We start from the raw sequence: 19402 nt of genomic DNA on the forward strand, positions 1-19402 counted from the left end.
GTTTTGGTCGATTGATTTTTCGCGATGGAGCAATAAAGGTTCACTCTAATGGCTTATTTTGTGCCGATGGTGGAAGGGTGGTGGGCGGAATAAATTAGAACTGAAGAATTATTGCTGCCGCAGAGTGACGTGAAATGGAAAGCAAATTAGATAACAGTGTCCTTGTCCGAATAGCGGTCTTCGCTTACACTTTTAGCGGCTTTGTTGGTTGGATATAATTAATGCGAGCAGGCGATATTGAGCGTTTTGAATTTTTAAATGTCGCTTTATCGTACCAAGTCAAGGGCTACTCTGGTGGTAAGATCGATTTGAATGAATGTTCTTTGAAATTCTTTGAATTTTATGATACGTTCGAGAGTCGCAAATGAAAAGTTAGAAGCTTCAGATCATGCAACCGGAAAAATAGGGTTATGCTTATAATTTATTCAAATATTCAAAAATTGGTAAAAAATGTCACTCCAAAGTTTATGAAAGTTTCTTACACTTAATTAAAGAATATCTTTCTTCCTCAGTAAATCACAATTTGATCGATTTTATGCTAAACTGCCTGCAGAGTCCACCCGTGATCTTTGTTATAATCGCATAATTAAACTAAAACAAAAATCACGATACAGTAGCGGTTGATTTTCGATACTGCATGGTTTGTTCCTCATTTAATGAAGTGCATCCATTATTTTATTAGAAAAGAAAGATAACTAATATAGAACTCGTCCGCATCCAGTTTCATCACGTTAGAAATTATGAATCATATGCGCGTATTTTTTCACGCGTGGAATATGTACCAAGTAAAAAAGCTTTAATTACAGAATTCACATAAAACAGTCATGTTGAATTGGATGTCCCTTCACCTTAGTTAATAGAAAGTGAAAATTGGTAATTGGAATCGCTCTGTAGTCCATGCATTAATAATCGTTTGTAATTCCAGACGTGAACCACATCTTTAACTCACCTGCCAGATCAGAGTTTTGATTCGACAAATTTCGATATATTGTTCTTTCACATATGCTCTGGTATGCTACACACGAAATTAACCGCCGAATTAGTCCTGCTCAGGAAGTAAACGGAGGTTGATTTTGAAGCAAGTTTTGTAATCCATCGCGATGCAAGTTTATTTGGTCATGTAAAGTTTTCGGATACGACTTCTTACGATGGAATTTTGGTTTGTTGTCTCGTGCAGTTTGTGTACATGGGCCCAGAATGTTTTAAGGGGAAGTTCTCATTCAAATGACCACAAAGTAAGCTAAATTTGGATTTTTTTTGTAGGCCGAGTTGAAAACCTCAAATTTGACGTAATGGTGAGATCTCAACATTCGAGATCGATTTTTAGTCATTTTGTCCACTTTAAGGCTTCATTAAAAATAGTGAATGGAAAGAATTTGTAGATTTTTCGAAATTCAAAATGGCCAATCCAATATGGCGGATCTCCTCTAAAAATAATAGGTATTTCAGTCAAAATCAAGAAAAAAGTCGGGTGATCGGGCGAATGACAATCTGGTTAAAGTCTTGAATATACAACAAGAAAAAAAGTTTTGTGTTTTATAAACACGAATTTGAGTTAATATGTATCAAAATCAAAAGAATAAAAATGGCGATTCCAATATGGCGGACTAAAATGTGACTAACAATTTTGACCAACATTTTTCGTTTTTCACCATTTTCCGTGGTTGTTTGATAACTCATGATTAGTCTGGGATGCATCTACAAATTAGGCCGTGAAATACGTTCTCGCGACCTATACACATGTACAGTGCAACGCGTAGCATTCTGGGAACGGACATAATAGCATGAAAAGGTTTCTACCTGAGACGCGTGTCTCGAGTCGAGAGCGTCCGATGGCGGCCAGGATGCCGCACGCATCGAACAAAATGGCCTGTAGCAACTTTTTTGATGCGAAAAACCCGTATAACACAATATAGCAGACACTTGTACCTTTCAAAAAATGCAATGAAAATACAAATTTTGAATGAGAGCTTTCCTTTACGGTTTTGTCAACAAGACTAAGGGCCGATTTCTTCACCCTCGCTTAGCCCGTAAGCTAGGTTTAACCGTACTGGGTGAACCTGGTTGTTAAGCGAGGATGCAGAAATCGACCCTAACAGACCCAGATTAATTTTTTCTGTTCGCTTATGTTTCGGAATTGTTTCCAGGGGCCCATTTCAAAATAACAGAAGTTATAGGCGCGCCAGTTTTTGAACGCTAAAAACTTCTGACTAGAAATGACGAAAAAATTGGTTTTATTAAAATCATTCCGCAACGTTCTGATTGGAAAAATTAAGACAGTGGAGAAGTGTGGAATATAAGCCACAACTAGCCTTCATGTGCTGCCAGTTGTTTGTAGTTCGCCATACTAGCAATGTATGGCTACAGATTGCACATCAGTACGGGCAGTAAGAAGAAGACTATTTTTCATGTCGTGTGAGAACGAAATTTCGTTAAGGACATTTATTACAAAGCATTATAAGGGAGGTTATTACGTGTTTAAATAGTATTTTTATATTTTTCTGAAAGAAAACACAAGAAATTGTGGTAAAATTATTACGGAAAACGATAGCTAATTGAAGCTGTCTAATAGCATCAGTAATGCAAATATCATGCGTTCAAATGACATTTGTGCGCTGCGCTATATAATAGCATTAGTAACGCCAGAACGTGCTGTCAATCTCTGCACAGTAATAGCAAAATATTTCGTCTTTTCTGGCATAATACCAGCATTATATAAGAATTTAGGGCTTACTGGCTCCTATGGACGGCTCTATAGGTAGATATACAGCAGCTATTAGGCTACGTTATAATGCTTACTGGTTACTTGGTCTGGGACTTAATTTGTAATCCGCAATATGTGGAAAAATGTCATCCAGACGACCAGCATATTTTCCTTCTTGTTTTACCATTTCCGTAACAAAACCATTTCGTGGTTCTCGTAGATAATATTATAATTTAGCGTGACGTACGAATCGATAATAATCTAGCAAAAAAAAAATGTCCAGAGGTCGAATCATCTACAAAAAAGGGTCTGTAAATTGAACCATAACAATAGTTCTTTAACCAATAAGCCAAATTTTTGTTGTTGAATTTGAAGAAATTGGGTCATCTAAAAATTTAAAAATATACCGAATTCGCTCGCCGATACAAAATATTCAAAAAAAAATTGTGAAGCGTTCAGGAATCGGGTGAAAATTGTATCGCTTTCTACAAATCATTTGAAACAAGTATTTATTGGACAAAAAAACGTAAAAAAAAATCTAAACACGCTTTTTTTCGCCAGACTGCGTTCACTTCCAAACCTCAAAAAGTAACAAGATTTTCTCTTGGGAGAAATGCAACTCAAAAGTTCACGAGCCGTCTATAAAAATGAACGAAAGCAATAGCACAAAGCCAAAACGGGAACCGAAAAAAAAGGAAATATAACTCAGTCTCAGAATAGTAAAGTGCACTTATAATAATTGCATACATCTGACCTAGTTTGTACACGTTCAGCCAACAAGCAGGCAGTAGTAGCAGCTGCGACTCCGACGAAACTGAAGACGAAGATGACGCCACCGATGATGTTCCTTTCACACCCGAATCCTGACCACCCCCGCCCAAAAGAAACACTACACACTTCAATGTGGCGACACTAACGGAGCAACACTTCACTTCCGCTTCCGAACCAGCACCAGCACCGTATTCACCAGCAGCAGTCGCAAAGCCCAGCACGAACCAGTGGGAAATTTTTTCTTCCCCCTCAGCTGACGACTTTCGGACACTTCTTCTCTATAATTACATTAACGTATGCCGCCCGGAAGCGTACAGACGGAAAACTTGTCACTGACTTACTTTCCTACCAACGAAAAAAAAAATCGCCGATCGTAGATACTTTTTTCCCCATGTTCAGAAGTCGACCTTCCGGAAACTAATTGGAACTTATGCTAAGCGGATAGAATTCCTTCAACTGACCACTTCCGTTTCGCTTGGATGTCATTTAGTGCTCTTCTTTTGTTCCCCTTCCGTCGCCGCTGCTCACAGCATCATTCATGAACTCCCACGCCCAACTCAGTGCGCCGTCGTTCCGAGAAGAAACCGAAAAGGACTTGTCGATTTCACTAGATTATAACAACAAACGGGCGTAAAAAAAGCGAGACCCATTAACATTAATATTACGCAACATTGATCACTGTAATCTCACTCACTTTTCTGCTGTTGTCTGCTATTCACTGTGCGTGTGCCGTTGAAACAGACACAGTCAGTCGGAAGTCAGTCCGAGAGCAGTCCGAAGCCACCCCCTCCTGAGCCGGACGAAAAAAAGACGCACTCTCCCCCGACAACCATTGATTAATTCAATTACCCCAAATAGAGCATCTCACAACAACAGCAAAAAATCACTTCACGCGCCCAGTTCCCGAACCGACGACAACGGCAACAACAACAACAACAAGGGTACAATTTTTCATTCCCGATAGTGGTTCCACTGAACGGAATCCTCACCCGACCTAGATTAGTGAGTCTGCAACAGCACAGACCTAGGTACGAAAACTGAACCCAATCTCACTCCGGCAGTCCGTCCGTGTCCGATTCCGGACCAAACACTGGAAATTTTTCAAATAGAAAAACTCGATATCGTAACCGCCAGGCTAAAACCAGTCCTCTACGGTTGACTCGACTAGCACACACGGATGCTGTACCGTCACGAGATATGGCAAGACTGATTCGGTTCGGGATGGCTTCGCAACGGCGCCTCCGGATCCGGGATGCTGCGAGAGTGAGATGAAGGCCGACATTCTAGAGAGAGAGAGAGGCGGAGATGCTGATCGAGAGAGTGCGAGAGAATCGCCAATGGAAACCGGATTATCCCGATGAGTTCGTGGAGTAGACGACGATCCAAAACTGTTCGAATGGTGGTGCTGACGGTCCATCCCTTCCAGCAGGGTGAAATGAATTTTAAACTGACAGCCTGTGTGAGTGCTGTGGTGTGTTGGAACTATTTAGTATTGTATTGAATCACAAGAAAAGGTTTGTCAAAATTCACCCATTCAACCAATATTAAACATTTTAAATGCACGCATTTTCTCTTAACACTACTTAGGTCTTGCACAACATTTGGGCCAACTTGTTTTACGTAGAAAGCCATTTTTCCCAGCCATTTCTGCTTCCAATTTCACTTCCTCAGGATGCTTCCGGAGTACCTACTTCATAATGGCCCAGTATTTCTCAATTGGCCGCAATTCCGGTGCGTTTGGGGAATTAAGATTCTTTGGCACGAAACAAACATCTGTAGCCTTGTACCACTTCACAACATCTATCACGTAATGATACGAGGGTCATCCTGAGACCTCAGAAGTGGAAATAGACGTCTTTAAAGGCATTTTTTTTTCAAGTGAACGTGCCCAATGACCGTTCCGTTGGTTTACGTCGGAAGACCAGACTTCATTTTTCAAACGGTTGCAGAATTTCTACTAAAACTCATGAAACAACTTTCACTCAAAAGGGCAAAAGATTTACAGTAATTTGAAAGTGATTAATTTTGATTGCGTACACCCTTTATTGTGTATAGTGCATAGAAACTGTATAACTTTAGAATGTTTGTAGGACGAAGTTTTTGCAACAGTCATCGATAATATGAATGACAGAACCAGAGTAGAAAACACTCAGGACTGTTAATTGAATGCAGATTTTCATCTAGAATGCATCAAAGAACAAAAAATCATATTGGGCATGGACGGTGTAAAAGTCTCTTAAACATAAAAGCCTCTGAAATACAAGACAAGTAAAAGTAGTAAACACGAACAAAAAGAAATTAAATCAAGAAAACCTGTATTAATGCCAAAATACAAAACATGATTAAAACTGAGAAAAAATGCAAATCAAGAAAAGATAAAGAAGAAAACTAATGTACAAAGATGGAATAATAAAGAAAAAATAAGAGGAGCTAAAAAAATTAAAAAATTAAATATTGAAACAAATGATAAAAAAATAAAATATTGGCGAAAATGAACAGAACAATACAAAATGAAAAAAAACTTGCAAAACTAGCAAATATTAAAATGCAGAAAATAAGTTAAATAAAAAAAAATTTAATCGAGAATGATAAAAAGGTAAAAAGTGGAAAATTTATGAAACCAGAAAAAAGGATTAAATATTGAAAATGAGTCATATGAAAACAATGTACAAAAACGAAACATAAATAAAATATATATGACAGTATCAAATTATGGATGGAATTGGAAATTTTGAGCAAAATTAGAAAACGAGAAAACATAAAAAATACAAATATTTATAATACAGAGACGAAAAGCTAAGAAATTTGGAAAGAAAGGATTAAAGAAAATTAATTACAGGCAGATTTTTTTCCAAAAATTGAAGCAATAGTAAAATATTGAAATGAATGATAAAAATAATGAAAAAATCGCAAGTGTAGTAATAATGAATAGAACAAAAAGTTGAAAAAAAACTATGATAAAATAATTATATATTATAATGCAGAATACAAGCAAAATTTAAAAAAAAACTTTATGAACCGAGAATGCAAAAAAGTATAAACTGGAAAATTGAAGAATATAGAAAAAATATTAGTTTTGCATAGTAGAACAATAGACATAATTTTTTTCGAGAGTTGTCCTACTGGAGCTGTAGAGCTAGGTACTCGGAAGGGCTCCCCGTCGGAATCACACACTACAATTGCAGACGAGACAGGCAATGGCGCCCACTAAAACACTGCTTTAGGCCAATTGTAGTGGGCCGTGATACTGAATGTGATATTTATTGTACGGTTCAGGTATGTGCGGCGTAGGGATTTCGCGATCGCATGTATCATCGCGAAGGGCTCGAGCATTTGTACGTTAACGTGTTCGATCGCGTGTGCGTTTGTATGTCGCGTGTGCTAATGTGTATGTAACTATGCGTGTATAAATTCTATTTTATAACCGTGTGCCTTTCGTATATTCGCGTGCGTTCTTGGATGATCGCGCGCGGACCGTGTATCTAATACTTTATTTTTAATGTGAGGCTCTGATGGTAGAAAAAAGTGAGATTTTCCATATCACTAGAATTTCCGATCATGTCGCCATAGAATGCCATGTCGTGTTGTCTAGTGGATATGAGCTTTATTTTTTGATTGGTCCTACTGAATGTATGGACCTAAGTTATTAGGTAATAGTTTTCGGATCTGATCGCGCGAAAACGGACGTTTGTAGGTTCGCGTTTGAAACTTTGTAAGTGCTAAAACGTTCACCTTATTACCGGGGTGTTATCAAGTTTGCACGATCGCCGGCGTAGGTGTGCGCTGTTAATCGTGAAGGGCTTAAGCGTTTGTATGTTAACGTGTTTGTCACGTGTGCTCGCGTTCATGTGACTTCACGTGTACAAAACTGAATTTTGTAACCGTGTGGCCATTTCTATTTTTGCGTGCATTCCTGGATGGTCACGCGGACCCTCATTCTGATAGTTTTTGGTGTACAATTCACATTGTCAGGGAGTAAGTTACTCCATACCACTAGAGTTCCCGGTCATGTCGCCATAGAACGTGGTGTCCAGTGGATATGAGAGCTTTCTTTTTTTAATTGATCCAATTGAAGGCATGGACCTAGTCTGCTGATATCAAGGATAGAAACATCCGGAAGTGACCGATTCATGATCATGCGACCGCGGGAGTTTTCAGGTTCACGCTTGAGACCGCGCTTGAAAATTTATAGGAGCTGAGACATTCACTTTATAACCGGGATGTTATCATATTTACGAGATCGCGGGTGTAGGTGCCATGGATGGTCGCGAAGGGCTCAAGCATTTGTATATTAACGTGTTTGTCACGTGTATAATTTCCATTTTACAATGATGTAGTGTGTATTCTTATTTGATCACGCGCGAACCGTGAGTCGGATGCTTAATTTTTAGTGTATGGTATAGATGGTAGAAGAGAGTCCGTTTCCCCATTTCACTAGAGTTCCAGGTCATGTCACCATGGAACGTGTTGTTTAGTGAATATGAGCGTCACTTTTTGATTGGTTCAACTGAAGACAGTCCAGACTGCTAGGACCGAGCTAAGACTTCCGGACGTGACCGTTTCATGATTGCGCGAGTGGTGGGTTAATGTTTGAGACCGCGTTTGGAAGTTTAGAGGCGACTCAGACTCAGACGAACACATACACAGATAGACATACAACTAGTACATAACAATTGTACACTAGTACGAAAAACTACAATTATTACAAAACGACAACTAATAGGTTTCTATTTATTAAATTAATTTAATTAGTCTATGCACGATGACGAAGTCGACCGATAAATAGACACACAATGACTCCCAGTGTGAGCCCCGTCCACGAATACCAGATCCAGTTCCATCATATAAGAAATGTGATACCTATAGAGTTCAGGATGAAACCATAAGGCATGCAAAAATGTCACACGTCTCTCTCTCTCTGATCAAGTTTTAAGGCATTCTTGTATTTTATGCAATAGCAACAACCAATTAGAATATTGATAATCTAATCGCTGATATCAGCACCACAAGTTCATACTGACTTGCAGTGGAAAAATACCAAATCCATTTCCTTCCTCCACCAAGCTCATACCAGGTAACAAAAACTATCCCGCTACAAAGTAAACCGTTCAGAGTTCCACCATTTTTTACTCTAAAGCAAACCAAAGCCAAGTCGAATAATCGGCAGGCAGCAAAAACGCATAAAAACAATGCACCCAAATGATAGCACTCAGCACTTTCCGTAAACTTTCTTTTTCCCCAGCATCCATCAGTCAGCAACAGCAGTAGCAGCTCTTTAACAGCAGGCCATGATATTCCCAGCCCTCCCGTCGAGAAAGAGCGACCCAGAATCCGACCGAACGACCGACCGAACCGGAGGTCGTGCCTCGGAAGAAGATAAACAAACCATCCCGAACACGATACTAACTCTCTCTCTCCATCCCTTCACTTCTCATTCTGTCTCTCTGAGTTGTCATGCGCACTGACTGATGTCTTTGTGCATATGGTGACAGGATCAAAACATTGCCTACAGTCGAGTTGTTGTGTTTTCTGTCAGAAAGTGAGCAAAAATCAAGGAGTACTATTTCGAACCTTGGACAATGGCATCCGCGGGGGCAGGGGATGGAAGAAAAACATGGTATACATTTTGATGTTGGGTGTGGGAATGGGTGAGTTCATTGTCGATGGAAGTATGCTGTTAGTTGAGTGTCAAGCTGACAGCTTGCGTGAGAGTCTCATGCCGTCCGTTTGAAAGTTGTTTGCATGACTTCGTTGATGAATCTTATTCGTTTCATTAAAAGTATAAGGGGTTTTTGTTTTCGAGTGAAATTTCTTTGTGACATATTGGCGTGAGGATTCAATGTTCTCATTTCACAATTTCATGAAGATGTATTTCATAAATGGAGCTCTTTGAAACTACAACCCAGTTCACGTTAAATTTCGTTGACAGAGCGCAGCGTCCCTCCGCATTTACGTTTTAATTTTGAGTAAAACCAATCGTTTATAGGGCGAATTTAGAGATAAGCAACTTTTGGGCCTAAGAGAAGCGAGAAGGTATCTCAGTATGCGTTATTTAAACGTTAGACATCTCAATCAACTAATTTCGACAGTTTGTTACAGCTCGCCTACTACGTTTTGAACCAAACGCCAAGAATGTTAATGCATCTTTCTGAACTGATATCCACCCGCAGCCCATCCCGGTTGGATGTTTCAACAAACATGCTATGCACAAAGTCCCATTCATTTGGTGTCTGTTCAAACCCTTCAAATACCCATTAACATTGCAATGCAGGCAGCTGGGTCGGCACGAACTGTTAACAACTCGGTATGTAGTATGCAAATGGGTACACGTGATTCATTTGCAGCTTAAAAAGTTCATGGCCATGCCCTGGCCCGACCACAGGCAGGGTGGCATTAAATTGCCCTTCTTCTTCCACTCGTACTACATTGCAGTTTACTAGGATCATACCAAGACTAACCGAGATCAGCAGCGGCATAGTAGGCGCTGACAGTCTGCAGTTTCGAACCTGACTGCTAAATCATTAACGTATATGTTTGGATGAATTGAATCAAGAAACAAAAGGAAACACACACTTGAAGCAAAATGACCAACGAAAAGGGTTTTAACAATAGGCAGAACTATTGGATCGGAATCTGGCTAAAATGTATGCTTTGAAGAAATAAAAAGTAGTGAATGTAATTCCTTAGTACCTTAGTATTCCTTAGGTTAGTAGTAGTAACCTTAGTCCCTTTCGTATTTAGTAGGATTTCCTGCTTTTCATAATGACATCAAACGAGTTTTTGATCCCCCGCGTCGAATCCAGAACTAACCAGAAAAATGTACTATGCACAGACAGACATAGATGAGACAAAGTAAATTCCACGAATTACGAATTCCAAGCTCTTCCAACTTCCTCTGTCCGTGTTCCTCCGGTACGGTATAATAAAACATCAAATGTTAAACACTCTCCATCTCTCTCTTACTGCGTGTATAAGGATTCTCACAATGCACAATCGGCCGGGATCAAGTTACTCCAAACACACAATGACGCAACAAAGCAAAGTGAAACTAATTTACCACAGCTTCCCCTACTCTTCCGCTTACATCCAAGCAAGCCCCGATCCAACAAGTTTCCATGGTCACCAGCGCATACCCGTTGCGGGTCGGTCGGTTCTTTCTATGGTACGAATGACTACTACTCTTCCCGATCCCGGAAGAAAGGGTTGCGGAAATCCACTGGAACTGGGTACGTATATGTTTTCGAGCCCAACTTTGCGAACTCGAGCAGCACATATTCGCACTTCAATCGTTGTTCGCTTGTTGGTGGGGAAGGTAATTTGAAATTTTACAAGTGCATGTGTTTTTCAGGGTTTCCGATTAGCTACGGCGAGAGAGCGCACATGTTGGCTGGACCGGGTAAAGGATTAGGAGGATAGGATTATGGGATACACAAAAAATAAATCCCTTGAGATTTTAGTAATAGACGTAGGTTATGCTGAACTTTGAAAAGTGACCTCACCGAACCAAGAGAACAGACTTTCGCGATTGTTTTTCACAGTTTTTGTTAGGTCAATATGTATTGTCCTATCTTGAAAATTGAGTTGAACCGTGTTGGAAGAATTTGAAGGGGCGCGTAGCGTAGTTGGTAAATCGATTGCTTGGTACGCTCACTTTCTAATCCTAGCATCCTTGACTGTAATTCCACGTAGCAACCAGTAATGCTTTGTCCCCTTAGCGAAAATTTTTAACCTTCTGCTTCGACAGACCGCTGCTCAGAGTGCAACTGGTTCCGAACTTTCAGCAACAAATGCATAACCAATTATCCATGCGAAGAAATGTATCCAAGCAGGGACGGTCCCTTTTCCCCTTGCCGGTAGCCAGAAATAACTTCAGCCAGAATAATTTCCAACAATCCCGAACTAACCCGGCTTCTGGAAAACTACACAAAACATATGTTCAATTGTGGTCAGTAGCAGCAGTATGCCTCCCTCCGGTGGCTAACTCGGATGCTAGTTCTACCACCGGTGCATATGTATTTCGAGAAATGTATACCCGAGCGGCAGAAGTAGGATAGAGGAAGTTTGCTCTTGTCGTTGAAAGTCATTGCAGCAGCCCTGTTGCTGCGGAATCGAGGATAATCGCATGGGAGCTTACCACGGATTCGCAGATTTGATTTCAATTTGTTGTAAAAATTAAATTAAGATGCATGATAATTTTAAAATTATTATTAGAAACGACATATTTCGACATTTTTGATTTATGCCAGGCAAAGGTTTTTCAACGTAAAGTGACACGCTCAGTTCCTTTAGGTCGATCCAGGTATCGGTTCTAAACATGACTGAATCCAGAGGTAACCAAAGACGAAAACGTCTAATGGCGGTTATTTTTTTTTTTCGAGAGTTGTCCTACTGGAGCTGTAGAGCTAGGTTCTCGGAAGGGCTCCCCGTCAGAATCACATACTACAATTTGCAGACGAGACAGGCAATGTCGCCCAAAAAAACACTGCATTAGGCCAATTGTAGCGGGCCGTGATTCTGAATGTGATATTCATTGTACGGTTCAGGTATGTGCGGGCGTAGGGACTCGCGATCGCGTGTATCATCGCGAAGGGCTCGAACATTTGTACGTTAAGTGCTCGATCGTGTGTGCGTTTGTATGTCGCGTGTGCTAACGTGTATGAACTTCGCGTGTATAAATTCTATTTTATAACCGTGTGCCTTTCGCATATTCGCGTGTGTTCTAGAATGATCGCGCGCGGACCGTGAATCTGATACTTAATTTTTGATTTTTGGTGTACGGTTCAGATTCCAGAAGAAAGTGGGTTCTTACATATCATTAGAATTCCCCAATCATGTCGCCGTAGAACGCGTGGTCTAGTGGATATGAGCTTTATTTATTTTTTTATTGGTCCAATTGAATGTATGGACCTAAATTGCTAGAATGAAGGCTAAAGATTTCCGGACGTGACCGATTTATGATAGCGCGCGTTTGCGGGTTCGCGTTTGAGACCGCGTTTGTAACGTCGTAAGTACTAAAACGTTCACACAATTGCCGGAGTGTTATCAAGTTTACGCGATTTCGGGCATAGGTGTGCGTAGATGATCGCGAAGGGCTTAAGCGTTCGTATGTTGACGTGTTTGTCGCGTGTGCTCGCGTGTATGTGACTTCGCGTGTATAACTTCGATTTTGAAACCCTGCGGCGCTTCATATATTCGCGGACCGTCATTCTGATCTTTAGTTTTCGGTGTACGGATCACATTCTGACAGAGAGAGAGAGAGAGAGAGAGAGAGAGAGAGAGAGAGAGAGAGTTACCCCATATCACTAGAGTTTCCGGTCATGTCGCCATGGAACGTTTTGTCTAGTGGATATGGGAGTTATTTTTCAATTTTATTATTTTTTTTTTATTAATTAACAAGGACCTAGATTGTTTGTACCGAGGATAGAGACTTCTGGACGATCCCGATTCATGATGGCGCGAGCGCGGGAGTTTGTAAGTTGACGCTTGAGATCGTGTTGGTAAGTTTATAAGTGCTGAGATTTTCACCTTATCACCGGGGTGTAATCATGTTTGCGAGTTCGTAGGTTGCTTGGAAAATCGCGAGGGGCTCTAACGTTTGTGCGCTGACGTGATTTTGTAACGTGTGTTCTTGAATGGTTGCACGAACCGTGAGTCTGATATTAAATTTTCAGTGCGCGGTTTGAATTCTGGCAGAGAGTGGGATCGTTTGTATCGATAGGGTTCCCGGTCATGTCGCCATGAGACGTGTTGTCTAATAGGTATGGGCGTATTTTCTTAATTGGTCCAGCTGAAGGCATGGACCTAGGCTTCTAGGATCAAGGATGGACTTTCGGACGTGACCGATTCGTAATCGCGTGCACGATGGCATTTTTGTAGGTTCCCGCTGAGACCGCGTTTGAGAATGTGTGAGTGTTAAGACGTTCACTATCACCATCGTTGTTGATTCAGCTGAAGGCGGGTGTAGAATGGCAGTATAGGACTCGAAAAGAAGAAATAAAAGACAATATATGAGAGACGTAATAGATTAGATAGGTACAAGATACAGCTGAAGTTATGATCATCACATGAGACATACATTAGTACTTCAAACACTACTAATACTTGAATAGCCAATCACCACACATAGCACATCCTTTCTCAATTATTTATTTGTTACTGGTTGATTGTTGGTTATGAGCTGGTGAATAGAGGAAAGGTATAGAACAGACAAAAGGCTCATATCAGCCCTCCCGGCCTCCTCGACACACCACTATCGAGGCGTATTGTAATCAACATCTTGAAGCGGGCTTCTTATATAAATCAAATCCTCAGTAGTCATAATGTTTGGTGGATTATTAACATGAGAACTAATTAACCTCTAGTAGTAGAACTTGGTGCAAATAAAAACTAAAAAGAGCGAAGGTCCTTATATTTAGATAACTCTATTGAATCTATTGTGGCTTGATGATGTTTACAATACCGTCAATCCCATCAACCTGCGAGAGGGAAAACGTCTAATGGCGGTTATTACATCAATATAGTATAATTAGGTCCTTCCTTATAAAAAGGAAACGTTCAATTTCAAACGCTACTACGTGTGAGTACCTCCACGATTATATTAACAGTGAAGTGCTTTCTATTAAAAAAGAGAGCTGGTAAAAATTCGTTTCAGATATTAACAACCGTACCAGAGTGTTGCGTATGAGTATAGTCAAGCCAACTCCATCGTTCATCATTATACTACACGTCACATCTCACGCTCAGAAACCATTATGCACGTACGACAACCATATTACTATAGGCCGATTCTGTGCACAAGCTACACTACGTGAAGTCAGGTACAACACCTTCACAGCAAAACTGAAGGTGCAACGCTAATATCACCTTCGAGTCGTGACACTAACTACATTGAGGAGAAGAGCTTGGAGCTCTAAGATGATTTCATCTCATTTTCAGAACTCTTTGCAAGTAGTGCACGACTATCGGATATTTAACAAAATCCCCAGTGCTTGTTATGCATGGTTCCAAGTACCGATCATTTTGCCGAAAACCGGTCCCTCGATAGTAAAACGCTCAGAATCAGTACCGGCACCAGATTTTTTTCCTTAAGGGGGGGGGGGGGGATTAGGTTAAGGATTACAGCGTGAAAAAGAAAACTTTTTTTTCGATTTTTTTAGAACTTTGTGTGAAGCGAATTGATCACAACATTTGTACATTATAGTGTAACATTTTGCAATTTTTCCATGCAAAAATATCGACAAGCGACTCGGAGACGAAGCTTTTTGTAGAACGTGCCTGAAAAAAACATGATTTGAGGCGTTAACTGCCATTCAAAAACTACTTAACCGATTTCTTTCAAATTTTGCATATAAATTTTATCTAATAAAACCTAACCCCTACGTTGAGTTTTCGATTTTCAATTAACAGGTTTTTCTACTCATTTTAAATCAAAAAATCTATTTTTCACGAAAAATTCCGCCTTCCGCTGCCAGATAAAGGACATTTCTTAACATTCGAATCGGTCATCTGAGACGTTTCAATGCTTGCACAATCGCTCATGTACAGTGGTAGTTCTCCATTTGCGCATTTGCACTGGAGGAGCATAGGATGCTAAGTTCGAATACAAAAATCTTTTTCACGAATTTTTTTCGAATATGCGAAAAAAGGCGCATTGTTGCGACTGAGTGAAATGGTATTTAAATTTCAAACAGTATTGGATAGAGACAAAGATAGAACAAGGGTTTCTAGTAGTAAAATTATTATACTCTTCTCAGTTGATACCGCAATGAGATGTCTCTTAAATACATGGGCTAAAAATGTTTTATTCTTCCAAATATTTATAATTGAATAATGAAATATTATTTGAACAAAGCCCTGCGATGGAATTCAAAGTCCAATAAATCCGTTTTGGCCTGTTGCACCTGCCACAAATTGATCGGTGTTAGGTCAGACCGGACTAAGTGACAGTGCATTGATTTCGAGAAAAACGCGTTTAAAGTTTGAATCGCAGCATCCTTTACATTATAATTGGAAAATATTTTTTGCCATAAATCTTGTTTATTGTTTCATATTTCAAATCCGGTAAAAGTGGAATGTAGATAAAGAAATTCTTTATCTAGTGCTATCATTAACTTATTTTTTGATGTTTTGCGACTTGGTCCGGTCTGACTTAACACCGACCAATTGTACCCGACCTTTATTGACACTTTTCTGTCAAACTTAAAATAAAAATTAATTTAGCCAGTGTTTTTCGTCCCCAAGGATGCCCGATCCTTTAAAACTCCGTTAATATATATGCAAAATACAAAACAGGACTTTGCCCTAGAAATTCCATCCACCCAAAAATGCCTTAAATTACAATTCTAGCACTCGTACCCAACTCACTCATTGTGAGACTAACATCTCTCTTCGTTTCGCCGGCAGCTATTTTTTTCAGAGCATCCTGAATAAGCACGGAACTAATTGAATACATGGCAATTTCCCCCGAAAAAGATGCAAAGTATTTAATTCAGTAAATTTAATCTTCACCCACCCCGGTAAAGTGACACCCTGCGTTGGTGGGCCTCGTTTTAACAGAGGAGTGGCGGGGTGGGGGGTGAGATATCAAAAAAGTCCCCGGGTGGAAAAAAACGCTAAATCCAGAGGAGATTCCTAATCTTTCTGAAAAATATGCTCCACTAGGTTTACATCCTTTTTCAGACTATCCAACGCCTACCCCAGGGGAAATATACCACTCAGTCGAAGGGGGAAGGTGTCATAGCAGTACCGAAGGACGGATGTGTAACAGTGTCCCACATAAAGCTGCAGAAAATTCTACTCTGATGCAAGTACGAAAAAATGAGCTGTTTTTAATGCTTCGAATAGGTGACGTTATGATATTCGGTCAACTTGTAACTGAACGGAACACAAATCAGAGTAATTAACGAGAGTGTTAGCTTAACACGGTAGCCTCGATAAATGCCACATTAATAATACACTCAGCTTCAGCTGTAACACAGCATTCCGTATGTTTCGAGAATAAACAGATACTTTCCGTAATCGCTTTTTACCGCGCCATTGACAAAATTCCCGCCAAAGCAACACTGCGCGCTCTTCAACGAAATTAATGGGAACCCTTCGTTGGGTGTAGGCGACTTAACACACCTCGGCTGTTCTTATTTATGACACAATGGCGAATAATTTCGATCGTTCCGTTTTCTCATTCTTCATCAGCTCTTTGTCCTTTCCAGACTGGATAATAGTACACCCGTCCGGGAGTACCCAAAACAATAATAATGTCATCACAAGCTGAGCACTTGAAGCTTCGTTACTTGCCGTAGCAAATCTTCTAGTTGCTGTCGTGCACGGAAATAAATATCCACATCGGAACCAATATTTGAGTAAAAAAATACTAACCAATTTAGCGATATTATATTCGTCGATTCGTTTCGGAATTCATGGTAAAGCGACTGTTGGAAGCATTCGATTATCAATAATTCCGGAACCGATTTCGTTGCGTGTAGTGTGCGTCACTGCCAATGGTACGACAGCAGCAGATGCTGCTACTGCGCTATTCGAAATGGCAAACATTCTATCCGTGAAGAATGATTTTCTTTAATGAATAATTAACAACTGATGCCGCTCCTGGCTGGCTGTTGAAAATTAATTGTTTTGAGATAAACAATTAGTTGCAACTGTTTCGGGTTACGGCTTACGCGCGTTCAGCGGGCGCCATCATTTACAGCTATTGTTTTGCTAGATCAAGACAGTTCTGCTTTCAGTGTTACAGTTTTACGTTCGGTTGCTTTTGCAGGGACATTTAAAAGCAATTACTATGCATGCCTTAGTTTAACTGTTTTGTACTGTTACATGAGTAAGCAACGCGTGTACTAACTAAATATTTGCACGATACGATAACTCTGTACGTGGAATAACTAAACAAGATAATGAAACTTTCTAATGTTACTACTAACAGACACTTTAAGATTACCGTTGTCTCTATGCTATGAATAAATTATAATTTAATTTTCAATTTAAGTTAAATATTGTTGCGCTTAGACACAACAACGCGTATTTTCCCGCATATTTAAAACTCATAAAACATTATACAAACAAGCCAAATACATAAAATATTCCGTTCAAAACAAAATCAGTTCAGTAAGCTTATTTGTGTGCTCTTGGAATGAGATAAATACTATGATCTTCAATTATGTCGATATACATCTTATCCTTATTCATCCATTTAACCAGACAGTGACGCTATAAAGCTATCTTAAACGTTTCAAGGTTCTCTATCGGAATGACAATAACGGCACGTTGTTTGGATTTCAATAGCACAGTACTTAGTAACGCAGATGGTTAGCTGTTATTTTATTTGTTTTCTTCGTGATCTTAGCGTGACTATTGACTTCGGTGCATGAAAGCAGACCATTCAAAGTTATTACCATTGGAACTAACATTTAAAATAGCTCAATTACCTTGAAATTCCTCTATATAAGTAAGAACACTAGGGACCATCCATAAATGACGTAGCATTATATGGGGGAGGGGGGAGTTTTGTATTTTGCGATGATGTGTGACGACAGGGGGGTAGGGGGTCATGTCATGCTACGTAGCTTTTTAAAGGAGAATAGGGGTTGACCTGATGTCACGACAATCTTACTCGTTTCATCTAACTAACATCGTTATTGATTTTTTTAAATTTTTTACGGGGACAACGAGGGGGTTGATGGTTACCGTCAAGCTACGTAATTATCAGTGGGTATATAGAATTTTATGACGAAATGCTACTATGGGGGAGGGGGGGGGATGTTAAAAATCACTCAAAAATGCTACGTCATTTATGGATCATCCCCTACTAAAAAGTGGTATACTATGATAGCCAAAAGACATTTTAAGAAAGTACCAAGCTAGTAGAAATGGTATTTATAAAGTTATCTTAAAATAATTGATAGGGGTCTTATACAAACGACTTTTACTTTTAAAAGTGTTGAGGATAGAATATTGAAGTTCAAGATGGCGCCAGTATTTGATCAGCCTCTAAACAATTCAAGGCTCCGTTAGAAATATTAAGTGCTCATGTGAAAGGAAAGTGCTTGAACAATAAAAGCGCGTCAGAATTTCGCGTGAATTAACAATATAATAATTTAAGGTGTTGTTGAAGTAGATAGTCGAAAAAACATGATCGAAAAAGAGAAGGAAAAGGTATCCAGAAAAATGCTCCGAAGCGCAAATATGAGCGTCGCACAGCTAAGCAAGCAAGTGAGCAGCAATGCACAACTTCAATTCTACACTCTGACGACGACGACCGAAGAAGTGATTCGCAAGTACACAGCCAGACGCAGCAGCTGAAAAAACATGTTTTTTCAACATTTCCTTCCGCGGTTTCATGGTTTTTCATATCATTCGCCACTTCTTCATATTCTTGCCTGAATTACGTCAGCCTCTAATATAGTGACCTATCGTACCCCCAGATTTAAAAAAAAATCTTCGCCTTATTAGATTTAACTTAAAAAACATTTAGCCATGAATAGAATAGTTATTGCCAAAACGTTGCCAGATAAACAACCTTTTCAACGAGTGCTTTTTAAAATCAGGGCAAATATACCATCGTACGAGCTCGCCAAAAAAAGTGACTTATTTGACCCCACTCTACTCTATTTTAAGATTAAGTTATATAGTTTTAGCAAAATGAGAATTTCTGCTATATTCGCCTTGTGGGTCTGAAATTTTGTAACTCAGCACGTGTGGCATCACAGGTTTTGGTTTTCTCCTTGATATCTACCTCTTCGTTCAACAAAAAGACAGCCGCACCGCATATTTGAATTACCATGAATGCGGTCACTATTTGAAGTACAGTTCCGCTACGTTGAACGATAACTCAAAATTACGCTTTCGAACCAAAACTCAAAACGCAACAATTTTCCGATCAAATCTTAGAATACTTCCAGCAAACTTCAGACACCTACA

General features: G+C 39.7%; 1 long non-coding RNA gene across 2 annotated transcripts in view; it reads right to left on the reverse strand.

Annotated features, from left to right (window-relative positions):
- LOC131676695 (uncharacterized) overlaps positions 1 to 4669 on the reverse strand; it is a 133755-nt gene extending 129086 nt beyond the window's left edge. For both annotated transcript variants that reach the window (XR_009303220.1, XR_009303222.1), the window contains exon 1: positions 3459 to 4669. This is a non-coding gene — a long non-coding RNA (uncharacterized LOC131676695). The remainder of the gene's footprint in view (positions 1 to 3458) is intronic.
- Between the last annotated feature and the right edge of the window lie 14733 nt (positions 4670 to 19402).

The sequence above is a fragment of the Topomyia yanbarensis genome, chromosome 1 (assembly GCF_030247195.1).
Source record: "Topomyia yanbarensis strain Yona2022 chromosome 1, ASM3024719v1, whole genome shotgun sequence".
NCBI classification, from domain to species: Eukaryota; Metazoa; Arthropoda; class Insecta; order Diptera; family Culicidae; genus Topomyia; species Topomyia yanbarensis.